Source organism: Oryctolagus cuniculus, chromosome 12 (assembly GCF_964237555.1).
Source record: "Oryctolagus cuniculus chromosome 12, mOryCun1.1, whole genome shotgun sequence".
Taxonomy (NCBI): Eukaryota; Metazoa; Chordata; class Mammalia; order Lagomorpha; family Leporidae; genus Oryctolagus; species Oryctolagus cuniculus.
This window is the reverse complement of record NC_091443.1, coordinates 115077867-115098481: the sequence shown is the minus strand read 5'-3', so window position 1 is coordinate 115098481 and position 20615 is coordinate 115077867. Positions and strand designations below refer to the sequence as shown.

Here is a 20615-nt window from a genome sequence, read left to right as displayed (position 1 = left end):
AGGGGAGGCAGAGAGATAGAGAGATCTTCCATCTGCTGGTTCACTCCACAACTGTCTGCAATGGCCGGAGTTGTGCCGATCCAAAGCCAGGAGCCAGGAGCTTCCTCCAGGTCTCCCACATGGGTGCAGGGGTCCAAGGACCTGGGCCACCTTCCACTGCTTTCCCAGGCCATAGCAGAGAGTTGGATTGGAAGTGGAGCAGCCAGGACTTGAACTGGCACCCACATGGGTTGCCAGCACCACAGGCGGCAGCTTTACCTGCTACACCAGAACTCTGGCCTCTAGAATTTTTTAATTGCTAAAGTATAACAACACATATGACACTTTGGCTTCCTCAAAGCCTCCAATGGATGTCAATAACAATGTGACTCTCAGGATATTGACAATTGATTGATGATGTTAATTGTCAGAGTTAATGTGTCATTACTGTATGACAATTACAAGTAATTCATGAATTACTTGTTCATTACAATTCATTACAATTGAAAGATCTTTATAAAGATTTCTTATAGGACAGCAAGTAGTTATATAGACCTACATTATTCTTAAATTGGTGAAAATTCCTTAAATATAAACAGAAATCCAACCCTCTAAATGCTCTTTAAATGGTCTCAAAAATAGCCGTGAATGAAAACATAACTGCTAAAATCTACTAAGATTGAGGCTGGTGCTGTGGCATAGTGGGTAAAGCTCCACTTCTGATCCAGCTCTCTGCTATGGTCTGGGGGAGCAGTAGAGGATGGCCCAAGCCTTTGGGCCCCTGAACCCTCTTGGGAGACTTGAAAGAAGCTCCTGCCTTCTGGCTTTGGATCAGTGCATGTCTGGTAGTTGCAGCCATCTGGAGAGTGAATGAGTGGATGGAAGACTTTCTCTCTCTCTCTCTCTCTCTGCCTCTGACTCTCTGTAACTTTACCTTTCAAAATAAATAAATCTTTTTTTTTTAATCTGCTGAGATTAAGTAACAGCATGGAAATTCAGTGATATTTGAATTTAGATTTTCTCTTTCCCTCTCCTCTCCTGAATCATTGTCAGTAAACTGCAGTCCAATTGTGTGAAGCCAAGAATGGGAAGTTTTCCTTTCTGCCAGTTGACTGGATACCTTGGATGTGAGAAATCATCTCTACTTCTCCTCCTTTCCATGGGCCTGTTGCTGTTCCTGTGCACTGTGAGTGCAATTGTGAGGTGGGCCCCAGGCCCAACTTGTGGATGGGCTCCACACTGGGCATGAGAACTCTTGGAAACCTGCATCCATCAAATGAGATGTTCACAGTACAAAATTCTATGAAAAAAACTAACTAGATTTGTGTTTAGTTCAGGTTGGAGGGATGAAGCCATCATTAAGGAACAGTTATAGGGTACTGAGTTTGTAGCTGAAGTGGTAAATGTGTTCTTAATTGACAGCCATCATGAGTCCATATATCTGTTAAAACCACTCAATTGTACACTCTGAATGGAAAAGTTACATGATAATTAAGTGAACATAATATCTCCATAAGTAATTAAAAATTTGTATTTCAGATCATTTTAAAACATGTACATTTAATTATTTGAATTCATGTAACACTTTATACACTAATATTCCAAAATCAAGTATGCATAAAATGAGAATTCTCATCTTTGTTATGCATTCTATATGTAGACATGGCTAAAAATGCTTGAGAAAATTAAACTTAATAGAATGATTAACTCAGGGAGCAGGTTTTCTGTGGATGGTGAAGAGGAAAGTGGTATTTATCTTATCTATGTCTGTTTCTAAAGAATATTAAATGAATTAATATAGAACTAAACATAATCAGACTCAAGATGCATGAATGTATATATTTTCATTAATGATTATTACAAGATTGACTTGGATCTTAATTCTTGTAAGATCTTCAGTCAATTCCACTCTGATTATCACTCTCTCTATGTTTACCACAGCAGCTACATTATATACATTTTTGTAGATTTAACACAAAATATATATTAGTACTCAGGTCATTGATAAGTGGCTTGAAATTACAAGTGCTAATCACTATGTGGGAGGTATAACATTAATTCAGACAGAGGAATTGAGTTGACAAAGGGAAGTCAGCAACAATTGAGTGTGGCTTTCCCACTTTGTCTTCTCAAGGATCCCCATTGAATCTATATCTCCAATTTCAAAATAAACAACTCCTGCTGGCACATTGTAGGGAATCCTGCAGGAGTCCCAAAAGAGTTACAGAGCACCACTAGCCCAAAAAGAAAGAGAAAAATCAAACCAAGATCGAGTTACTTTAGCTAATGCTACTAAGCATGAGGAACTGCCCAGATCTTCTGCCAGAAACAGACACAGCTTGTCAGCATGATAAGAACAGAAGAACATTACATCATAAAGAAGCAGCCAACCAGCTGGCCACTACTTTACTTCACCCACTTTACCGTATCACAATTGGTCTCACTCAGAAGGCTTCTATCACACCATTGGCCACACCCAAAACCAACTTCTGGTTGGTGACACCCAAAAAGGATGGGCCTGTGATTGAGGATGCCCTAGATCACAATCACTGCCCACCTACCCCAGAGAGGGGATAAAAATCAAGCCTCACAACTGCTTTCCATCCTCTTGGGCAACAATGGCTTATTGCAAGTGATGGCTGAGTGGATCTGCTGCATCTTGTCAAAGCTCTGCCAAATTGTTCACTGGCCAAAACTCTGCTTGCCAGACACTATATCTTCTATTTGCTTTGCAGTATTCTTTGCATTGTTCTGTATAAACATACTGACTTACATAAAAGCAGAAGGCATATTTGGCATAAAAGTTATTAATGTTATAAGAGATGTTTTTGGTAAGCTATTTATGATCAAAGTGCCCAGCCACTTTGGTAATATTTTCATCAAGATGTTTCCAGATTGTCAGTATGATTGTAGATTGGAGTAGCAGGGTTGGTGGTGAAATATGGGGGGGGGGGGCTTGAGATTGAAATTTGAAGAAATTGAAGGATAATATAGGAAATGATGAGGCATCTCATACTATTCTGTTTCTGTATCAGGAGCAGTAGTAAAGTTTGTCAAGATGTCTTCTAATTGGTCATCCCAATAATTGGTATACAATGGTGAGATGATGAATATTTAATTGTGGAAGTAAGTCATCGATATAGGTTATTATATTTTTGATGAACTATTCTTGATTTATACCAATGCTATCTGTCTCATCATCAATCAAGATGAAATCTTCATAATTTTCATCTGTTTCCATACACTCCTGGGCTCTTTATTCACATTCCTGGGTTGTGTATCCAATTGGGAATTGATCCAGTGTAAAAGGTGATGAATGGAATCTTTGTATAATTCCATCTGGGCTCTGCAGTTCTACCATATATGTATATGGGTTTGTACTGATTATAGTCCAATTATTAATATCCATTGAATTTTATTCTTTTAAGGTTTTGATCAAACAGAAGGTGTAGTTGGAGATGAGCTTTCTCTACCAGTCACTGCTGTTCACTGACTGTTCATAAAATGTTAATGTCAAGACAGGACAACCACAGTAAAGGTTAAACAGGTTGTATATATTGTAGGAAGCATGTTTGGAAGAACCTTGAAGTTGATTTCATGGGGTTGCACAGGCAGATTGGCATCCCATCATCAGGGTAGATCAGTGTTATTGAGTGTTAAATTTAATGTCTGTGTCAGTGTAAATGTTGAAGATGTTGGGCTCAAACTCTGAGGTTGGACTCTTGTGCAGGATACTCACCAGGATGTCTAGTAGTTGGTTGTCATAAATCCATCCAAGGGCAGTAATGGTTTTATGAAGGTAGTGATGGCCTGTATTGTTGATGGATCCAGATTGGGTTGGCTATTTGCTGGCATGATGCTACTTCAGATAAGCACAAGTTTTTTTTTTTTTTTAAAGATTTATTCATTTATTTGAAAGTCAGAGTTACACAGAGAGAGGAGAGGCAGAGAGAGAGAGAGAGGTCTTCCATCCGTTGGTTGGCCTAAATGGCTGGAGCTGTGCCGATCTGAAGCCAAGAGCCAGGAGCTTCCTCTGGGTCTCCCACATGGGTGCAGGGGCCCAAGGACTTGAGCCATCTTCCACTGCCTTCCCAGGCCACAGCAGAGACTTGGATCAGAAGTGGAGCAGCTGGGTCTCAAATGGTGCCCATATGGCTTGCTGGCACCTCAGGCCAGGGCATTAACTTGCTGCACCATAGTGCTAGCCCCAGTATAAGAGTATTGACCTGAGTTTACAAAAAATATTAACTCATCTCTCCTTGGGAGTTTTAATTGTTCTTTATTGCTTGTAGTCCAGTATGTGTTTCCTGGTCTGTTAGCTATAATTTCTTGTGAGGGTAACATTTGATCCTTAAATGTTTTTTTAAATTAACTTATAAGGTTTGACTTTGTGTTTTGAATTTTGTTGTGGTGTTACTTCTAATAAATCATTGGCATTTTGTGTTATGCTTTATGTGGGTGTTCTGTGTTTATTCTTGTTCTGGAGTTTAATTCAAAAACTGCAATGTCTAGGGCATTTTGCAATTTTTTTATTATTATTGTCTTGAAGTATTTCAGGTTTAATTCATCTGTTAAACCTTTCTATGTTACCACTAGCATGTGGATTATATGCCATATGGTAGTTCCATATTATTTTTTATTGATTGATTTATTTGAAAGTCAGAGTTACACAGAGAAAGGAGAGGCAGAGAGAGAAAGAGAGAGAGAGAGAGAGAGAGAGAGAGAGAGAGAGAGAGAGGTCTTGCACTCCATGGTTCACTCCTCAATTGGCCTCAATGACCGGAGCTGCACCAATCTGAAGCCAGGAGCCAGGAGCTTCCTCCAGGTCTCCCATGCAGGTGCGGAGGCCCAAGGACTTGGGCCATCTTGTACTGTTCGTCCAGGCCATAGCAGAGAGCTGGATAGGAAGTTGAGCAGTCAGGACTAGAAACCGGCACTCATATGGGATGCCAGTGCTTCAGGCCAAGATGTTAACCCATGGCGGCACAGCACCAGCCCCAGTTCCATATGATGTCAAAATTTTCTGCCCATCTTTTATATCCCATAAAGTGGGATCCTTGATCACTTTCAATCACTATTGGGACTCCAAAGAGTGAAATCCATGTCCGTAAATACTAATAGTGTTGTCCTGGTTTGGGTGTTTGCATTCTCTAGCAATTTCCAGTCCTGTTTCAGTGTCTACTATTGTACATGCATATTTCTTTTGGAGCTTGAGTAATGGATCTATAAAGTCTATTTGTAGTAAACAGCTAAATGTTCTAATTTTATAATTTAATGGTGTGTCTCTGTGTATAAATCTTGGTGATATATTTGGACAATCTGTACACATTTTGATAGCATTCTTACACTGTTGCCACGTAATGGGTAGGTTTCAATCAGGAACCCATTTGTACATTGCATGTGTTCCTATATGTCCTAGCCATTGATGTAATTGAAGAGTTTCTTTTGTTATCTCTAATGGATCAGTATTAACTATTTTCCATTTGGATTTTTCTTTAATTTTAGTGTATTTTTACTTTATATTCTCAATTTTGTTTAGTGATTTTCAATTTAGGTATGTTAATCTACCAATTATTAGGGGTTTTTTTTTTAGCTTAATAGTTGCTATTTGATCTAAATCTGTCTACCACCTCATTGTATTGTGCTTCATGATTGGGTTTATTACTACTGGCATCTACATGAGTAATCATTATTTTAAGTTTGTTAAATCATTATTTTAAGTTTATTTGGACTCAGATATCTTAGCACATGTCTCATTGGACCATATATCTTTACCACAGATTTGCCAATTATTTTTCTTCCATTTACTAGGCGAAATTGTGACTGCATTGTATGAGCACTGTGAATTATTGCAAATGTAAATGTGTTTGTGTCCTTCTTGGATTGTTTTTTCTACTGCTAACCAAATTGCAAGCGTTTCTGCATGTTGTGCTGAATTGTCTATTCCCTCTTTTGTCAGGATCATTCTATCTGAGGGTCTACAGGCTGCACCTTTCCAGGGTCTACCAAGGCTGAGCCACCTGTAAACCAGGCATTCCTGAGTTGCTCTGATCAGGTTGGTCCCCAAGTGCCAATGGGTTTAGGTGGTGGGTTTTGTGTTTGTGGTGGTGGAGTTGTCATCTCAGCCACCTGTGCAGTGACTTTTGATATGTTGCCACCTGTCTTTGCCTGTCTTTGCAGCTATTGGGATTGATCTTACAAGTTCTTTCTCAGCTGTGGTATTGTCTGCATTTGCAAAGGAAGATAATTTTTGTGTGTTGATTTTATATCCTGCTACTTTATCAAGCACATCTGGGAGTTCCAATAGTCTCTTTTTTAAAAGAAAGCTTTTATTTAATGAATACAAATTTCATAGTACAGCTTTAAGAATATAGTGGTTCTTCCTCCCCATTTCTGCCCTCCAAGCCCACTGGCTACTCCCTCTCCCATCCCATTCTTCATTAAGATTCATTATTAATTAACTTTATATATAAAAGACCAACTCTGTACTAAGTAAAGATTTAAACAATTTGTACACACATGCACACAGTATACAGTACTGTTTGAAAACAAGTTTTGCAATTAATTATCATAGTACAACTCATTCAAGACAGAGGTCCTACATGGGGAGTAAGTGCACAGGACTCCAGTTGTTGATTGAACAATTAACTCTTATTTATGGTGTCAATGATCACCTGAGTCTCTTGACATGAGCTGCAAAGTCTATGGAAGTCTTTTGAGTCCACAAACTCCAGCAATATTTAGACAGGGCCATAAGCAAAGTGGAAGTTCTCTCCTCTCTTCAGAGAAAAGTACATCCTTCTTTGATGGCCCCTTCTTTCTAATGGGATCTCACTCACACAGATCCTTCATGTAGAACATTTTTTGCCACAATGTCTTGGCTCTCCATACCTGAAATGCTCTCATGGGCTTTTTAGGAAGATCTGAATGCCTTAAGGGCTGATTCTGAGGTCAGAGTGCTGTTTAGGGCATTTCTCATACTATGAGTCCACTGTGCAGTCTGCTTCCCATGTTGGAACATCTCTGCTTTTTAATTCTATCTATTGTTATTACCAGACACTTGGTCTTATTTATTTGATCCCTTTGACACTTAACCCTATCTATATGATCAATTATGCACTTAATATAATCACTGTAATACATAAGGTGGCATTGAAGCCATCCAGCTTAATGAGATTGAGAGTCTCATGGCACGTTTTTAGGCTTACCCTTAGGTAAGTCTGTGGGAATGTGCTCCAAACTGTACAGCTTGTATCTCTCTTATTTCCACCCTTATTTTTTACTGGGATATATTTTCCATTGAATTAATACACCTATGATTAATTCTATTTTAAGTAAAGAGTACAACCAATGGTATTATGTAGAAAAAAAATGAGATAATAAGCTGTTCCTTGACATTCAAGACAAGGGCTGTTCAAGTCTTTGCTTCTCATCGTATCAATTTTACTTCTACAGGTTTCCTTTTAGGTGCTCTGTTAGTTGTCACAGAATAGGGAGAACATATGGTATTTGTCCCTTTGGGACTGCCTTATTTCACTAAGTATGATTTTTCCAGATTCATCCATTTTGTTGCAAATGACCCATCTTCCATTGATGGGTGACTAGGTTGTTAATTCCATATATTAGCTATTGTGAATTGAGGTGCAATAAACATGAGAGTGCAGATAACTCTTTTGATGGCTGATTTCATTTCCCTTGGGTAAATTCTAAGGAATGGGATGGCTGGGTCATATATTCAGGTTTCTGAACTATCTTCAAACTGTCTTCTATAGTGATTTTACCAGTTTGCATTCCCACCAACAGTGGATTAGTGTACCTTTTCCCCCAAATCCTCACCATCATTTATTGTTTGTTTATTTCTGTATGAAAGCCATTCTAAACAGAGTGAGGTGAAGCCTCATTGTGGTTTTGATTTGCACTTCCATGATAGCTAATGATCCTGAACCTTTTTTCATGTGTCTGTTGGTCATTTGGATTTCCTCTTTTGAAAAATGTCTGTTTAAGTCCTTGGCCCATCTCTTAACTGGGTTGATTGTTTTGTTGTTGTGGAGTTTTTTGATCTCTTAGATTCTGGTTATTAATCCTTTATCAGTTGAATAATTTGTGAATAATTTCTCCCATTCTGTTGGTTGCCTCTTCTTTTTCTTGACTGTTTCTTTTTGCCATACAGAAACTTGTCAATTTGAAGTAATCCTGTTTGCTAATTTTGGTTTTGACTGCCTGTGCCTCCAGGGTCTTTTCCAAGAACTCTGTCTGGCCAATGTCTTGCAGGGTTTCCCCAATGTTCTCTAATAATTTGATGAAATCAGATCATAGATTTATATCTTTAATCCATGTTGAGTGGATTTTTGTGTAAGGTGTAGGGTAGGGGTCTTGTCTCATACTTCTGCATGTGGAAATCCAGTTTTCCCAGCAGCATTTGTTGAAGAGGCTGCCCTTCCTCCAGGGATTGGTTAGCTCCTTGGTCAAATATAAGTTTGCTGTAATGTTTGGATTGATTTCTGGTGTTTCTAGTCTGTTACACTGATCTGTCCATCTGTTTTTGTACCAGTACCAGGCTGTTTAGATTATAATTGTCTTGTATGATGTCTTAAAGTATGGTATTGTGATGTCTCCAACTTTGTTTTTGTTGTATAAGATTGTTTTAGCTATTCAAAGTCTCCTGTGGATCCATATGAATTTAAGCATCATTTTTTCTAGATCTGAGAAGAGTGACATTGGTATTTTGATTGGTATCACATTGACTTTGTAAATTACTCTCTGAAGAATGGACATTTTGATGTATTGATTCTTCCAATCCATGAACATGGAAAATTTGTCCATTTTTTGTGTCTTCTTTTATTTCTTTATTTAATGTTTTGTAATTTTCATTGTAGAGATCTTTGACATCCTTTGTTAAGTTTATTCCAAGGTATTTGACTTTTTTGTAGCTATTGTGAATGGGATTGATCTTAGAAGTTCTTTCTCAGCCATGGCATTGTCTGTGTATACACAGGCTGTTGGTTTTTGTGTATTGATTTTATATCTTGCTACTTTATCAAACTCTTCTATGAGTTCCAGTAACCTCTTAGTGGATTCTGTTGGGTCCTCTATATATAGAATCATGTCATCTGCAAATAGGGATAGTTTGACATCCTCTTTCCTGAATTGTTTGATTTCTTTTCTTGCCTTATGACTCTGGCTAAAACTTCCAGTACTATATTGAATAGCAATGGTGAGAGTGGGCATCCCTGACTGGTACCGGATCTTAATGGGAGTGCTTCCAACTTTCCCCCATTCAGTATGAGTTGGTCGTGGGTTTGTTATGAATTGCCTCGATTGTGTTGAAGAATGTTCCTCTAAACCCAATTCGCTTAGATTTTTCATCATGAAAGGGTGTTGTATTTTGTCAAATGCTTTCTCTGCATCTAATGAAATAAGCATATGGTTTTTGTTCTTCAATTTGTTGATGTGATGTATCACATTGATTTGCAAATGTTGAACCATCCCTGCATACCAGGAATGAATCACATTTGGTTCAGGTGAATGATCTTTTTGTCATGTTGTTGGATTCAATTGGCCAGAATTTTGTTGAAAATTTTTGTGTCTATGTTCATCAGGGAAATTGGTCTGTAATTCTCTTTTTCTGTTACATCTTTTTCAGCTTTAACAATTAAGGTGATGCTGGTTTCATAGAAAGAATTTGGGAGGATTCTTTCCCTTTCAATTTATTAAAAAATTTCAGAAGAATTGGTTAGTTCTTTAAGTATTTGGTAGAATTCAGCAGTGAATCTATCCAGTCCAGGGCTTTTCTTTGTTGGGAGGGTCTTCATTACTAATTCAATTTCTGTCTTTGTTATGTGTCTGTTTAGGTTTTCTACATCTTCATGGCTCAATTTAAGTATGTTGTAAGTGTCCAAGAATTTATCTATTTCTTCTAGGATAAGATGAGTAAAAATAGAGGCATACTTGTGTGCCTCACAGTAGAAAATAAAGAAATTACATGTTTACATGTCTTTATATTTAAAAATGCAGTCAGAATGACAATACTTATTGCACATCTTGGAGTACCAATGGTATTTATTTATTTATCTATTTTGACAGGCAGAGTGGACAGTGAGAGAGAGAGAGAGACAGAGAGAAAGGTCTTCCTTTGCCGTTGGTTCACCCTCCAATGGCCGCTGAAGCTGGCACGCTGCAGCCGGCACACCGTGCTCATCCAATGGCAGGAGCCAGGTACTTATCCTGGTCTCCCATGAGGTGCAGGGCCCAAGGACTTGGGCCATCCCTCACTGCACTCCCTGGCCACAGCAGAGAGCTGGCCTGGAAGAGGGGCAACTGGGACAGAATCCAGTGCCCCAACTGAGACTAGAACCCAGTGTACCAGCACTGCAAGGCAGAGGCAATGGTGTTTTTATATTTTTCATATACAAAATAATCATATGATATTCAGCTTTAAAATACTAGTATGCTTGTGAGAAAGTTAGAATTGGAGTCATTATAGAAGATAACCAATTTTAAAATTAAAATATTTTAATTCTAAAATAATTTTAATTAAAATAAAGATGAGGGAAGAGGGGCAGATGACATCAGGTAATAGTTATGAAAATCTAGTTATATAGGAATAATCAGTTCTTAGCTTTCCCAGTACAGCAAAGAAACTATAGATCACAATATTGCATTATATACTATATGAACAATTAGAGGGGAGGAGCTGATGAGCTTAGAAAAAAACTATAAGGAAATGGAAACACTAATTACTTGATTGATCTACTTATACATGTTTTGAAATATTGGATTATACTCCCTAAGTTTTACAAGTACCACATGTTGATACAAAAGACAAAATAGTTGTTTTCTGGGGAAAAAAAAATGCTTTATAGAAATGATGTATATGTGGGGCCAGTGCTGTGATGTAGTGGGTAAAGCTGCTGTCTGCAGTGCTGGCATCCCATATGGGCACTGGTTTGAGTCCTGGCTGCTCCATTTCCAATCCAGCTCTCTGCTATGGCCTGGGAAAGCAGTAGAAGATGGTTCAAGTCTTTGGGCCCCTGTGCCCATGTGGGAGACCTGAAAGAAGCTTCTGGCTCCTGGTTTCAGATAAGCACAGTTCCGGCCATTGTGGCCAATTGGGAGTGAACCAGTGGATAGAAGACCTCTCTCTCTCTCTGCCTCTCCATCTCTCTCTGAGTAACTCTTTCAAATAAAGAAATAAATCTTTAAAATAAAAGAAAATTGAGGCCGGCGCCGTGGCTCACTAGGCTAATCCTCCGCCTTGCGGCGCCGGCACACCGGGTTCTAGTCCCGGTCAGGGCGCCGGATTCTGTCCCGGCTGCCCCTCTTCCAGGCCAGCTCTCTGCTGTGGCCCAGGAGTGCAGTGGAGGATGGCCCAGGTGCTTGGGTCCTGCACCCCATGGGAGACCAGGAAAAGCACCTGGCTCCTGGCTCCTGCCATCGGATCAGCGCGGTGCGCCGGCCGCAGCGCGCCGGCTGTGGCGGCCATTGGAGGGTGAACCAACGGCAAAGGAAGACCTTTCTCTCTGTCTCTCTCTCTCTCACTGTCCACTCTGCCTGTCAAAAAAATAAAAAAAAAATAAAAAATAAAAAATAAAAAGAAAATTGAGAGTCACCAATTAAACAAAAACTTTTAAAAAATGGATGTATAAGTAATGAATATTTATAACATTTATTATTTTTATTTACTTATGTATAGTATGCATAGTTTTGGAAGAAATGCATGACATTTATATGTACAAGAGTGCATGTATGTGAACACAAGCATCATTTTTACTGTAAGAGTTTAACACTAAGAGATTACCTGTCACTTCAGGATGAAATAAAATGTCTTCCCTGTACCTCTTTAAGAGAAAAACTTACACTATATTGACAATATTTTAAATTGTTTAGGGGTGGGGTGGCACGGTGGTGCACTAGGTTAATCCTCTGCCTACAGCACCGGCACCCCATATGGGCACCAAGTTCTAGTCCTGGTTGCTCCTCTTCTAGTCCAGCTCTCTGCTGTGGCCCAGGAAGGCAGTGGAGGATGGCCCAAGTGCTTGGGCCCCTGCACCCACATGAGACCAGGAAGAAGGACCTAGCTCCTGGCTTTGGATTGGCGTAGCTCTGGCCATGGAGGCCATTTGGTGAGTGAACCATTGGAAGGAAAAGCTTTCTCTCTCTCCCTGTCTGTAACTCTACCTGTCAAATAAATAAATAAATAAATAATCTTTTTTATTTTTTTTTGACAGGCAGAGTGGACAGTGAGAGAGAGAGACAGAGAGGAAGGTCTTCCTTTGCCGTTGGTTCACCCTCCAATGGCCGCCGCGGCCGGCGCGCTGCGGCCGGCGCACCGCGCTGATCCGATGGCAGGAGCCAGGAGCCAGGTGCTTTTCCTGGTCTCCCATGGGGTGCAGGGCCCAAGCACCTGGGCCATCCTCCACTGCACTCCCTGGCCACAGCAGAGGGCTGGCCTGGAAGAGGGGCAACCGGGACAGAATCCGGTGCTCCGACCGGGACTAGAACCCGGTGTGCCGGCGCCGCTAGGCGGAGGATTAGCCTAATGAGCCGCGGCGCCGGCAATAAATAAATAATCTTTAAAAAAATTGTTTAGGGGCATTTATTTTCATTTTATCAAAAATGTTCAAAATATTTGCTGACATTCATTTTCTATGAAATTATTTTTGAAACTAATGAAAGTATCCATTGAAATGCTTTTAACACATTGACTATCATATTAATGTCTGTTGTTAAGGTAAATGAATTTACTATAAATTCAAGAATAACACTTCTTTTGTCATCTTTGTTTAAATGAAAAATGGTCTTAGAGAATACCAGGGGCTGACTTTTTAAGAAATAATTTTTACTTATTTATTTATACTTGGATTTTTAATGTTAGATCATTAAAATGTAGAAATAAATTTAATGTTGAGTCTAACATATTGACTTTTCATAAGATTTATAGGTTTTTCTTTGGTTATTTAAGTTTTTCTCTTTTGGACTGTCAGATTGATATGGGTGGGGTTATGTTAATTTTGTTCACCACTATGTAACTTTAGTACTTACCATAACATCTGATGCAAATATAATGTTTGGTAATTTTAAACCTGCAAATGTCTTACATTGCACTTAATTAGTGGTTGGGTCACTCATGAATATTAACATTTTAAATCATGATTTTACATGTAAAATGGCTTAATATGTTTTACATGTTAGATTTTCCATTAAGCTTTTTATTTTAAAATACTGTCCCTCTGCTGAAAATATTTGTGCTGCTAGAGCCACCGATCCGATTAGAAAAAAGAATTTTCATTAACATTTTCTACTTTCTAATGTTCTTTATCAAAGAAAATCATTCAAGAACTTGAACTTCATGGCTCCTACATGGGCATATCAGTAACGGGAGACCAATCACACTATGCAAAGTAAACATAGATTAAAACATTTCATCTAAACCACTAGTTTCCAAGCAATGATGTTTGAAGACTTTGATAGTTCCTCAGGAACTGCATGCAGTGCAGGTGTGGTGAGGTTAAGCTATTACGGTTCTGAGAGCTCTCTTTGTTTGAATCAGTTGATATTATCTGCATGATCAATGAGAACTGGACATTGGGTTTTATTTTATACAAGGGTTTGGAGAAAATGAGCTTGAAGAAAAATGTTTGACAAACAGTGAAATAAGGATGTAAATCAAAAAATAGATCTTATAACTACTGACATTTTAATTACATTTTGTTTTGTCTAAAAGAGTCTAGAGTTTAGTATCTGTAGGGTATGTCATACTGGAAGAAACAGGGAAAACATCTTCATTTAGCCAACCAATTTAAAACATGTTCTTTTCTTACAGCACTGACTCATCTAATGACTGAGGAATGTTCCCTTTTGAAAAATGATAAAGAAGTAATGTGGGGCCATGAATCCATCTTGCAGCCATTCCTGGCACATATCACGTGGCCCCCATGGCTGGAGGGGGTGTGGCATATCCCTCATGATGCCAGAGGCACTCCTTCTGGTAGAGCTGGATGGAGCTGCTGACTAGCTGCTCGTACTTCTTACTCAACCAGAAGATAGCATTTCTTCCCTAGAAATACCATTGTCTTTGGTGCCCTCTGACTTCCAGAAGACTCCCTGAATGTGATGTAGTGCTTGAAGATCTCATGTGCCCAATTTGTTGCAATCTGTTTGATGATCCTCAAGTTTTGCCTTGCTCACATAACTTCTGCCAAAAGCGCCTGAAAGGTCTCATAGAGGGAACTGTGCAGAATTTATTGTGGAGACTATCATCATTCAAGTGTCCCTCCTGCCATAAGAAAATGTCAGCTACTGGAGTTAGCAGGCTGCAGGTTAATTATTCCCTGATGGATATTGTGGAAAATAGAACAAGATCAAGATTTCTCCCAAGATGCCAGCGTACAAAGGACTCTTGGGGCAGTCCCTCATTGTTTTCTGCCTGACTGATATGCAGCTGATTTGTGGGATCTGTGCTATTCCTGCTGACCACACCAAGTATGTCTTCTGATCTATTGAAGATGCCTCTGCTCAGGAAAGGAATGCCTTTGATTTCCTCTTCCAGAGCTTTGAGAGAACGTGTAGGGGAGATGCTCTTTCTCACTTGGATACCTGGAAACTAGTAAGAGAAAATACTCACAGTTACTGACTAAAGATTAAGATGAAATTAAGAAATTTTTTGAGAAGTTGAAACACACATTGGATCAAAAGGATAATGAAATCCTGTCTGACTTGGAGATCATGAAATTTGCAGTTCTGCAAGCTTATGACCCAGAGGTTAACCAACTCAACACCACCTTACAGGAACAATGATTGGCCTTTAACATGGCTGAGGCTTTCAAAGACTTGGCAGAACCCATGATGTTTCTGCAACATATGTAGGCATTCTGGGAGAAAATCAAAGTCATCAAGGAAATCCCTTTACCTGCCTCTTCATTTTCCCAGAAGCCCTTTGATGAAGAACATTGACCAGTTAGTGTGAGAACATCAAATTAGTAGATGTGGATACTTTCTTTGCCTCAGGGCACTGTCACATTCATTAACAAGATTCCCTGGCACTTTTATCAGTTATTTGCAGTAGTCCTTCTGCTTGACTTTCTCATTTTCTTCAGTCCCACTGCATCCCTAAAGTGATCTTTATTTGATGAATATGCAGGCAATTCACTCTGTCAGCCTATGTTCTTTGGGTGTGTGCACCTTATTAGCTGTGGTCTCACCAATCCTTATCCACACTAACACAGAAGGCCTCTATAGCAATCCTGACAGCCAGAATAAGTACAACGGCTTACTGAACTCCTGGAGAAAGATCGATCTGTAAGGGCAGTTTATGACATCAAAGCCACAGATGTCAGGTTAGATAAATAAGATTTAATGCAGAGGTACATTTTGATGGATGAGTTGTTACAAGACTTTATTTGGAAGGATAAGATTTTTGACTAAGTGATATATGAAATTGAAGATGTGAAACACTAGAACTAGAGGCCTATGCACTTAAACTTAGAAAAAATATCATTGATGCCTTAGGAACTGAAGTCCATAGACTTGAGAATGAACAAAAAAATGAAATCCTGAAGTTCCATGTGTAAATCTAGAGATATTATAAAATGATACAATGAATCACTTTGGAAGCATGTTTGCCCAGCCACTCTGAAAAGCCATTTCCTACCCTTTCATGCTGACTGCAGAGCCATTCAGAAGACATTGTTTCTAAGAAGAAGAAAATATTCTATGTGAAGAGCAATTGAAGATCCACAGAACCAGAACAACTTCCTAAATTCTATGAGACAATACAAGTTGGATTAATCTGAAAATCCCATTTTTGTGATTCAGCATGGAACATTTGGATATTTGAATTGCTTATAGTTTCTCATTTTAGCCTATCAATGTGTGTTGTACCTTGAAATATTGATTCTTCTCTTTACATTGGTAAAACTAAGTTCATCCCCAGGATTATGACTTTCAGTTTTGTTTCCACTGAAGTTTTCATTTCATCCAAATCTGCCCATCTGAATATGTTGGCTATATCTCAGTATGTGATTTTTAAACAGTCCCTGTTTCAGAGTCGATCTTTCCTCATAAAATGTGTAAATTGTTACTACATACCTTGTGACTTTGACCTGAGTCCTAACAGAAGCACTATCCTAACCTAATTATCCACATTGTTCATTCCAGAAATGACTTAGTTGCTGACCGGCATGAAGGTATTTTAGGACACTCTTTTAGTCCATAGTTGTTATGCTTTTGTAAAATGTCTTCTTTATCTTTGTTAATATTTCATTTAATTTTCCTTCTTTTATAATCCTACCTTGACTTTCTTTTTTTTTTTTTTTCTTTGACAGGCAGAGTGGATAGTGAGAGAGAGAGACAGAGAGAAAGGTCTTCCTTTGCCGTTGGTTCACCCTCCAATGGCAGCCGTTGCCGGTGCGCTGCGGCCGGTGCACCGCGCTGATCCGATGGCAGGAGCCAGGTACTTATCCTGGTCTCCCATGGGGTGCAGGGCCCAAGCACTTGGGCCATCCTCCACTGCACTCCCGGGCCACAGCAGAGAGCTGGCCTGGAAGAGGGGCAACCGGGACAGAATCCAGCGCCCCGACCGGGACTAGAACCAGGTGTGCTGGTGCCGCAAGGCGGAGGATTAGCCTAGTGTGCCACGGCACCGGCTCTACCTTGACTTTCACATTGTTGTAGTAACATTCTACTGAAGGGAAAAGTTTTCCTCATCAGCTGGATATATTAATAATTCCCAAACTATGGTTCCTAATCAAAAAACAAGAAGGCAGGAGCAATACTTCCATAACAAGAACTTCTGTTTCACTTTTCTCAAATGGTCACAGCCCAAGCACCATGACTCCCAAGAATAGAGTACCTTGTCTGATGAAAGAATAGAATGATTACATTCTTTTACCCAATAATTTCATTTTTAGGAATTTATTCTAAGGAAATGAAAGGAATAGACCACAAAGACATAATGGGCACATAATGTTCCTCTCAGTGTTTCTTAAAATAGTAACCCACCAACAAATAAGCAGGAAAACAATAGGGGGAAAATTCAAATCTCTATCAGAAAAGAATATATAAGTCATTGTTGGAGCACCCAACAAGATTAGTCTACACATTAGATCCTACAGTCCAGTGTCAACAAGAGAAGTGATCTCTTAAAATCACCAGAGACAAAGAAAGATCTCCATCCTTAAAATTCACTAATAGAGTTTCATTTATGTTTCTTATTTATTTATTGGAAAAAAATAGATTTCAATTAAAAATAAAATATATACATCATACATTCATTTACTATGAACAATGTGTGTGTGTGTTTTTTTTTTTTTTATTTGACAGGTAGAGTTATAGACAGTGAGAGAGAGAGAGACAGAGAGAAAGGTCTTCCTTCTGTTGGTTCACTCCCCAAATGGCCGCTATGGCCGGTGCTGCATCAGCCCAAAGCCAGGAGCCAGGTGCTCTTCCCAGTCTCCCATGCAGGTGCAGGAGCCCAAGCACTTGGGCCATCCTCCACTGTCCTCCCAGGCCACAGCAGAGAGCTGGACTGGAAGAGGAGCAACCAAGACTAGAACCCGGTGTCCATATGGGATGCCGGCACCGCAGGCAGAGGATTAGCCAAGTGAGCCACAGCGCTGGCACCAACAATGTGTATTTTAAAAAATAAGATGGAAATGGGTTTCAAAGGTAAGTTTATTTTGGTGCATTAAAATTTGAAATTCATGAATCTGGGTGATTTTTAAAAACTCATTGAAAATGTCCATTATAAAAATCTATATGGATATAAGTGTTTTTGAATCAAAATAATCTCTCAATTGCATTTTACATGAATTTCTTGAATGGCCATTGTACATATTGTTTTGAAATTTATACACATTGTAAAATGGTTTAATAAAGTGAATTACCGTATAATCATAATGCATATTTTTAAAAGTTAAAATTCTTTAAATTTTTCTCAAAAATTTTGGAGAAAACATTTTGAAGTGTAGTCACCATGTTTCACTTTTTTCTTCATCTTCCAAATCTTTCCTCTTTTATCCATTAATCATACATCTATATTTTCCCCTCATTAAAATCTTTAAATTTGCTTTTCACTTCTGCAGCTTAGATGCTCTTTTCCTAGCTTCTGCACTGAAAGTTACTCCCCATTGTTATGTTTTAAGATCACGTATTATCCATTAGTGAGGACTTTCAAACTCTTCTGGCTAAAGCAACCCTTGTCCTCTCCACTGGGACCTATCACATTATTTTATTTTTTATCCAGAGCACTTCAAATATTTAAACTATTTTACACAAAGCTATAATTTATACCACTTTCTTCAAATATGTTCTATGAGGGCAGAATTTTGACATTCAGGCCACTCCAGAATGTCAAATTAATTAATAGAAAAATCAGGTATGTGAATCTCACTAGCATCAACGCAAGTTGGTAATTAGCCGGTAACACCATAAAGAAAAAAAACTGACAATCAAAGCAGTTCTGTTTGCTACGAAAGATTGATTTAGAAGCAACAACTCAGATGTAGCCAGTAGTATATATAGAAATGTCTAACTTGGACTGTCTGGGAAATTTTATTGCTTCTCTAAAAGAAATCAAGATGTGATATATTTTAAGGGACCATAGCCCTTTTGCAGACATGGAAAGGGTAGCTGATGGGCTGTGATTACCTGGGCACACAAGTGTAAAAAGTGGGTCTCTAATGGCTGAAGCACTAATTTACCAGTCAGTACATGTGGGTTTCAGAACTGGAGACACACGCAGCCTGTGATGGAAACAGGTTGGGAACACATGAAGGAATAAAGAGGATGCAGTAAACCAGTGCTTAGAGATTGTTTATAACCTTAAATGCTTATGTTAGAACAAAACACTGAAAATCATTCATTACAGCCCCCTTGTTAATCATAAACAAAAAATATCAGAGTATTGAAGAAAAGGAAGAAAAAAGAGAACGGCAGACATGTATGAAATGCTATACAATGTACCACAAATAAACAAGGACACAATGCCTTTTTTTAAGAAAAATGTTAACAAAGTTAACCATTAGGAAAAAACAATTAAGGAACAAATGGGGAAAGTAACACAAATAACCAGTTTAGGAATCAAAACAGTATCATTCTTTTGTAGAGATTATAGCTTTGACCAAGATACTAGAGAAAGATATGAAATTCTTAGGAGTAAAATTTGACTACAGAGATCAATATCCACCCTATTTTGAAAATCAGGTTTCCAAAACACAAATATAACATAAAATAGAAAAACTCCTATATGACGCAAGTAAATTGAATCACATTTTGAAAACTCCAAACGGTCAACCCAGAAAGTCCCACAATGACAATTTCAGGTCCAGAATTAGAGAATACTTCAAAATTTTACCGAAGAAAAAACAAATTTACATTTCAAAGACCTACCCAAAGTGAAAATAAGCAAAGTCTATTTTTTAGTTTCTTTTGGAAAACCACCATTACAGTGAGGATGGTGCAAGCAGGCCAAGACTTGAAATTAAAAAATGGGGCTGGCGCTGTGGCACAGCAGGTTAAAACCCTGGCCTGAAGTGCCAGAGTCCCATATGGATGCCAGTTCTAGCCTTGGCTGCTCCTCTTCCAATCTTGCTCTCTGCTATGGCTTGGGAAAAGCAGTAGAAGATGGCCCAAGTCCTTGGGTCTTTGTGCCCATGTGGGAGCTCCAGAAGAAGATCCTGGCTCCTGGCTTTGGATCAGTGCAGCTGTGGCTGTTGCAGCCATCTGGGGAGTGAACCAGTGGGTGGAAGACCTCTCTCTCTCTGTCTCTACCTCTCTCTGTATCTCTGTCTTTCAAATACATAAAATAAATCTTTAAAAAAAGAAATTTAAAAAATAAATTTTTGGATCAAGACTTGAAATAAAAATTAAGTTTTTAAAAGCATCTCTTTTATAAACAGAGCTACTAATATCCTCAGAAAAGTATTAATGTAATAAATGAAATCATCTAAGAAAATATATCAATAGGAAGCAGGGACATAATAAAAAATGCAAGGGTGGTTAACATTCCCAGACAAGCCATCCAGGCAGGTAAAAATCACAAGAAGAAAATCCCATGGTCATTTAGATTCCGTGTTGGAAAGCATTTAGTGAAGTTCAGCAGCTAGGAAAGAGAAAACTGCTAGCAGAGCAACAACAAAAAAGCCAGCGACTTCTTTACTGTGCCTGAGAGTGAAATGAACCTACAGCAAATGACGCAAATAATAAGGGCTCATTGAAAGCTTTTTTCCTTACAGTAAACCTAGGCCATGATTCCTGCACTCTCTCTCAGACTTTCTACTACAGGTGTAATAAAGGAAATAAAACAGCACAAAGTAATTACATGGTATAAAGATCAATTTCTAAGTCATAAAATGTGAATATCCTGGGTGATGCTTATATACGGAGATAATCCATAAAAATCTAAAAACTGATAAATGAGATTACTGGAAGATTTATACATACGTGTGTGTGTGTGTGTTCTAATTACTAAGTACTAGCAGGAAACAGAAAATAATAATAAAGGACAGGCAGACTAAAAAAAAAAAAACAAGTGAAATTGGAGGATTCAATTTTGTGATATCCTTAAATATTCTTTAAATCAATACTTAAAAAACCACAGATGATTCAACAGAAAAAGTATCACATAGATGATGAAAAAG

At 38.6% G+C, this 20615-nt stretch overlaps 1 long non-coding RNA gene and 1 pseudogene across 1 annotated transcript in view; both read left to right on the top strand.

Annotated features, from left to right (window-relative positions):
• LOC127489323 (uncharacterized) overlaps positions 1-20615 on the top strand; it is a 403737-nt gene that overhangs the window by 204549 nt on the left and 178573 nt on the right. The window lies entirely within an intron of this gene.
• LOC127489895 (E3 ubiquitin-protein ligase TRIM13-like) lies at positions 13977-17256 on the top strand (annotated as a pseudogene).